This window comes from Ornithodoros turicata, chromosome 6 (assembly GCF_037126465.1).
Source record: "Ornithodoros turicata isolate Travis chromosome 6, ASM3712646v1, whole genome shotgun sequence".
NCBI classification, from domain to species: Eukaryota; Metazoa; Arthropoda; class Arachnida; order Ixodida; family Argasidae; genus Ornithodoros; species Ornithodoros turicata.
In genome coordinates, this window is record NC_088206.1 from 39,844,321 (window position 1) to 39,850,868 (window position 6,548).

The following is a 6,548-nucleotide window of genomic DNA, read 5'->3' on the forward strand; positions in this document are numbered from 1 at the left end:
CGTGCTCCCTGCCTCTGCCCTCGACAAAAAGCGCCCCCCGCTTTTTCATCTCACTGCCGTTAACAATACCGGAATTCCCGTGTACGCGCAGCGCTCCCTCACCCTAAACCTAGGACTGCGACGAAACTTCCCATGGTTATTTTTGGTGGCCGCCGTCGACAGAGCCATCTTGGGAGCAGATTTTCTCCATCATTTCCGCCTCACCGTTGACGTCGCTCGCAAGAGACTCGTGGACACGTCCACCTCACTCTCCGTTCCAGCAGCCTCGGCTAGCGACCTTCCCCCTCTGGCAGGCCCAACCATCTCTGCATTTATGTCGCCTTATGCGGCCATCCTGTGCGACTTTCCTAGCCTCACTCGTGCACCGGACTGGACGAAGCCTGTGACGCATGATGTCGTGCACTATATCAACACCACTGGTGCACCAGTCTTCGCTCGCCCGCGTCGCTTGGCGCCCGAAAAGCTCAAGATAGCTCGCGCTGAGTTCGACCACATGCTCTCCATTGGTGTCGCCCGTCCCTCTTCTAGCAACTGGTCATCCGCACTTCACATGGTACCTAAGAAGACGGGGGACTGGCGCCCATGTGGTGACTTTCGCGCATTGAACCTGGTCACAACACCCGACCGGTATCCCCTCCCCAGGCTTCAAGATTTCACCAGCAACCTGCACGGCGCCAAAATCTTCAGCAAAATAGATCTAATGAAAGCTTACCACCAGATTCCCGTCGCTCCAGAGGACATCATCAAGACAGCTATTACGACACCGTTTGGACTGTTTGAGTTTCCACGCATGCCCTTCGGCTTACGAAATGCGGCTCAAACGTTCCAACGTTTCATCGATTGCGTCGTCCGAGGGCTTCCTTTTGTTTTTGCTTATATAGACGATATTTTGGTGGCAAGCTCCTCACCTCAAGAACACGAACGCCACCTTCGCCTGCTCTTCCAGCGCCTGGCTGACCACGGCATCGTCGTGAACGTGGCAAAGTGTGAATTCGGTGTCGCCTCCACTGAGTTCTTAGGCCACCGAGTCACTTCTGAAGGCATTGCCCCCCTGGAAGGCAAGGTCGAGGCCATAACCAACTTCCCCCCGTCCTGAGTCCCTCCGACAGCTGCACCGCTTTCTCGGCCTTATAAATTTTTACCGGCGTTTTATCCCGCACTGCGCAGAGACCCTATGTCCTCTTGAAGAACTGCTCGCCGGCGGGAAATCTAGCACGTCTCCTTTACCGTGGACCCCGACAACCGAGGCCGCCTTCAGCAAGATCAAAGGCGATCTCGCCCAGTCGACGCTACTGTATCACCCGCAACATGACGCCCCAACAGTACTCATGGTCGACGCGTCTAATGTCGCCGTCGGGGCAGTCGTCCAACAGCAGATCGACGGCGATTGGCGGCCCACGGCTTTCTTCTCCAAATCCCTCCAACCTCCAGAGAGAAACTACAGCACTTTTGGCCGTGAACGGCTGTCTGCCTACCTTGCCGTACGGCATTTCCGGCATTTCTTGGAAGGCCGTCGGTTTTCCATCCTTTCCGACCACAAGCCCCTGACGCACGCCTTCCGTTCCGCCAGCAGTCGGTACTCCCCCCGAGAAATCCGCCATCTCTCCTACATCGCGGAGTTTACCACTGACATCCAGCACGTCCGTGGGGCGGACAACTCTCCGGCCGACGCATTGAGCAGGCTTGCGCACCTGAACGCCATCGACCCGCAATTCTCCTCTGAGCTTATCGCTCAGGCCCAGACCTCCGATGACGAGCTCACCCGCTTGCGCGCTTCCAACACCACCTCCCTGAAGCTTACCGACGTCGCCATTCCCGACTCTCCGCTTACGCTCTGTTGCGATACGTCCGGGGCCCAGCCCAGGCCTTTCGTTCCCTCCGGACTTCGCCGAGCGGTCTTCAATTCCCTGCACGACCTTGCGCATCCCGGCGTTCGCGCGTCCCAGCACATGATCAGCGCACGTTATGTTTGGCCCTCGATACGTGCCGACGTTCGGGCTTGGGTCCGCGCCTGCCTGCCCTGTCAACGATCAGAGGTGTACCGCCACACGATCGCCCCCCATGGCCAGTTTGCCGTTCCCGACACTCGCTTCGACGTGGTGCATCTGGACATAGTGGGCCCCTTGCCTCCGTCATCCGGTTTTCGGTACATGCTGACAGCGATCGACCGGTTCACCCGTTGGCCCGAGGCGGTGCCAATGCCCGACATGACCGCCGAAACTGTCGCCGCTACCTTCCTCTCGGCATGGATCTCCCGATTCGGCGTTCCGTGTCAGGCCACTACTGACCGCGGCAGACAGTTTGAAAGTGCCCTCTTCTCCGCCTTCACCAACTTGCTCGGAACTGCCCGAGTGCGGACGACATCATACCATCCTGCATCCAACGGCATTGTCGAGCGCATGCACCGTCATTTAAAAGCTGCACTCATCGCTCAGGAAGACCGAACGCACTGGTCGGCCCACCTGCCCATCGTCCTTCTTGGACTCCGTGCCGCGCTCAAGCCTGACCTTGGCGCCAGCGCGGCGGAGCTCGTCTACGGCAGAGCCCTGCGCCTGCCCAGAGAATTTTTCGCCTCCTCTTCAAACCAGTGTAACGCATCAGACTTTGTGCGGCACCTTCACGAGTTTTTCAGCTCCATCCCAGGCGAATTTTTTTTTAACTGGTACCAGTTGAACTGTGTTATCGAACTGGGACCAGTTCAACCGGTCCCAGATCAACTGGTAACAGTTGGGACAACTGGTCCCTGTTCGATAACACAGTTCACCCAGTCCCAGTTGCAACCGGTCCCAGTTGAGACTGGGACCGGTTAGAAACCAGTTTGGCCAACTGGTACCAGTTGAGACTGGGACCAGCCAGAAACCAGTTGGGCCAACTGGTACCAGTTGATCAAACTGGTCCCTGTTCGATAACACAGTTCGCCCAGTCCCAGTTGCAACCGGTCCCAGTTGAGACTGGGACCGGTTAGAAACCAGTTTGGCCAACTGGTACCAGTTGAGACTGGGACCAGCCAGAAACCAGTTGGGCCAACTGGTACCAGTTGATCAAACTGGTCCCTGTTCGATAACACAGTTCGCCCAGTCCCAGTTGCAACTGGACCAGTTCAACTGGGACTGGGTGAGCTGTGTTATCGAACAGGGACCAGTTCGATCAACTGGTACCAGTTGACTAACGAACTTTACCAAAAATTGAAATATGATTATTTCTACTAATAAAGTTACTTTCTCATCGTTTTTATAACTTCGTCTTGCAATCTTCATATTAACCTGTCCTGGCACTGAAACCGAAACTTCCTCACAAATATGTAAACGGGTCCAGTTCGAACTGGCACCACCTCACTTCCAGATGCTGCCAGTCCAGCTTGAACTGGTACCAGTCCACTTTCCAGTTGCCACGATCCCAGCTTGAACTGGTTGCACACATTGCCCACTTGCCACCAGCCCAGCTTGAACTGGTACCAGTTCACTTTCCAGTTACCGCCAGCCCAGCTTGAACTGGTACCTGTTCACTTCCCAGTTGCAACCAGTCCAGCTTGAACTGGTACCACAAAGTGCCCAGTTGCCACCAGCCCAGCTTGAACTGGTACCAGGTTACTTTCCAGTTGCCACCAGTTTGGTACCAGTTGGTTCCAGTTGACCACCAGTTGGTGCGAACTGGGAACGAGCTGGTACCAGTTGGCTTCCCAGCTCAAATTTTCGCCTGGGATTCGTCCCGTCCGGCCTCGCCCATTCTCGTCATACAGCCCTACGTTCCCCAAGACCTCCAGAGCGCCACCCACGTTTTCGTTCGCACTGGCACTATACAGAAATCCCTGACACCGCCTTATTCCGGTCCTGTACTTGGTCGCGCCGGCAAGAACTTCCGTGTCAATCTCAACGGGACTCACGACACTGTGAGTGTCGACCGTCTGAAGCCGGCATACGTTGAAGCTTGCCCGCCAGTCGTCGGGGCTCTCCCCAACGTCCCGTTCCCCCTTCAACGTCGTCGGCCCGACATTACTCCTCCGTCCCACCAGCCTGCAGCCAAGACCGTTACATGGTCAGACAGTTTGGCACTGTCTCCAGTGGAGGGGGCCATGTAGCAGACGACGCGCCGCTCCGTGACGCAGACGAAGCCAACACCTGTGTCACGCCCCTCTCGCGCTCCTGGTGCCTGCGGGCCCCTTCCATCCTTTCCTGGTAGTTGGTGGGAAACGGCCACAGTATTAAAGCGGTCTTGTCCTTCCTATCCATCAACTACACTTCTATCGTCTTGCATTACTTCAACAATTTGCGCGTCTGGAAACGATAGTTTTGCAATTCTTTTGAGCCTTTGCAATTGTAATAGCAGGTCGGAGCTTGCGATGGAACGAGGCTAGGTCCCTTCGGCGGGCTTTCACTTTCTGGCAAAAAAAGGAGGAGAAGACAAGAACAACATCAACATCTTTATTTCAAGATGATGAATGGGGAATTTCATCGGCTGGGGCCACACTTTTCCCCGTATAGTGGTGGTGAGGTGAGGGATGAAATAATTAGTATCTTCAATGAGGAAAAAACGAAAAGTAAACGTTATATTCGCTTAGCAAATTTCGGAGATCAATTCAGAAAATTTTATTCCAGCGATCAAAGACTAATCAAAGTGGTGTTATGCAATGCAAACGATTGGCGAATGTACAAAGCTGCTGTGGAGTTTAGCATGTTGGCACATAGGTACACGTATCTATTCCCATCCAAAGTAGATGCAAGCTTATGTTTTGTGTGCCCTGAATTGTGTACGTCCTCAGGAGTAAAATGCCGCAAAATTTTCTCACATAGAGGTTATAGCTCCCGAAAAAATGCAAATTTAAATCTACTGGCAACACTGTCGCGAAGCAGACCGACGAAACGCCAACTCCGCCAAGTACGGCGGCGAAAATGTCTCATGCGCACGACTCTGGGCAAAACAGAGCGACGCACGATAGCAGCGCCACGGTGTCGAAACAAGGCCCAGGTATAGACGTTTAGCTACTAAGTGCAAGATTCGGCTTTTGTTTTTCTTTCACACAAATTACATTTTCTCAAAGGGTAGTATTTGCAAATCCCAACAGGAAAGCCATCTGTTTATCGGTCTCCTATTGCACTATTGCAGTGCATTGCCTCAAAGTGTTCAGTTCTCTCCGTTTGCAAGTGGAGGCAGTATGGCTCAGCGCTCAGTCTTCAAGAATCACACACGGATGTCCGCATCCCGTGATTCCAGTTCCTTGTAAGCCTGGATCATCCAGCCAGCGTACATGAGTTTGTGGAGACACGGTTGCAGGTGGTGGGGATCGCTCGATGCCGCTAGTGATCCCCGAGAAGGTTTCCCTGCCAGGAGCAGGGCGATTCGCAACGCCTTGCACGACGACCAAAACGGCTGTGGTACCAGCAGAGACTACGAGGTGGAGGTGACGGTGACGAAGAGAACTGAGACCTTGCTGGTGTCGACCGGGTACCGCGCGTGGGGCGCAGATGACCCGCAGGGCGCGGAGAAGAGGAGCAGCGGGGAGCGATAGCACCGAAACGGAGATCCTCTATAGCATCCGCGAGGCGGCGCACCTGCTGACGCAGAGTTCGCTTCTCTGCGTCAGCAGGTGCGCCGCCTCGCGGATGCTATAGAGGATCTCCGTTTCGGTGCTATCGCTCCCCGCTGCTCCTCTTCTCCGCGCCCTGCGGGTCATCTGCGCCCCACGCGCGGTACCCGGTCGACACCAGCAAGGTCGTTGACTGAGCCTGCCGTCTGACAGGTGCCACCTGGGTCATTGCCGGGGGCCTTCTGCAGCGCGGTGATGCAGGCAGCGGAATCTCTTTCACTGGCTAATTCCGTGAGCTTGTGCGCACGCTCCGCTAACGCTTGGAGGTTAGCTTCGCCCGAGGCTGCCAAAACCATCTGGACCGAAGGAGGAAGCTTGGAAAGGAAAACCTCGCGGAGCATTCTGTCATCCAACAACGGCGTAGAACCCCCGAGGATGTGCTGCAGACGTCGGAGGAGCTGAGAGGGCTTCCGGTCACCTAAAGGCTCGTTCGACACGAGCTCGTGCAGGCGCTGTCGACCTGAAGGCGATGCCCGGGCAATTACGGCAGTCTTGAGTGCCGCGTAAGGGTCATTCGGGGGAGGAGAGGTTAGAATGTCGGCGACCCTGACAAGCACGTCCTCGGGCAGAACGGACATTACATAGTGAAACTTCAATGTCGCCGAAGTTATGTGGCCCAGCGTGAACTGGCATTCCGCTTGACTGAACCATAGGTCAGGCCGGGATCGAATGAATGGCGGTAGCTTGTTGGCGAAATGCGTTGGCGAGATCAAGGGTGCAGGCGGCGTACCGTCCATGATGAAGGACGTTCGGGTCACAAGTGTGGAGAGAGCGAGGCAACGTCTGGTAACGACGGAATCACACCCAAAACTGATTCCGATTTATTGATGGGCACGAGGCTCGCGCTCATCTTCGTTGTTGTCGCCACAAGTTTGAGCATGCTGGCACGCAAATCGGCCTTTGCAAAAGTTACAGCTTCACTATCGTATGCCGATCGTACCTGCTCCTCGTATCACACACCAAT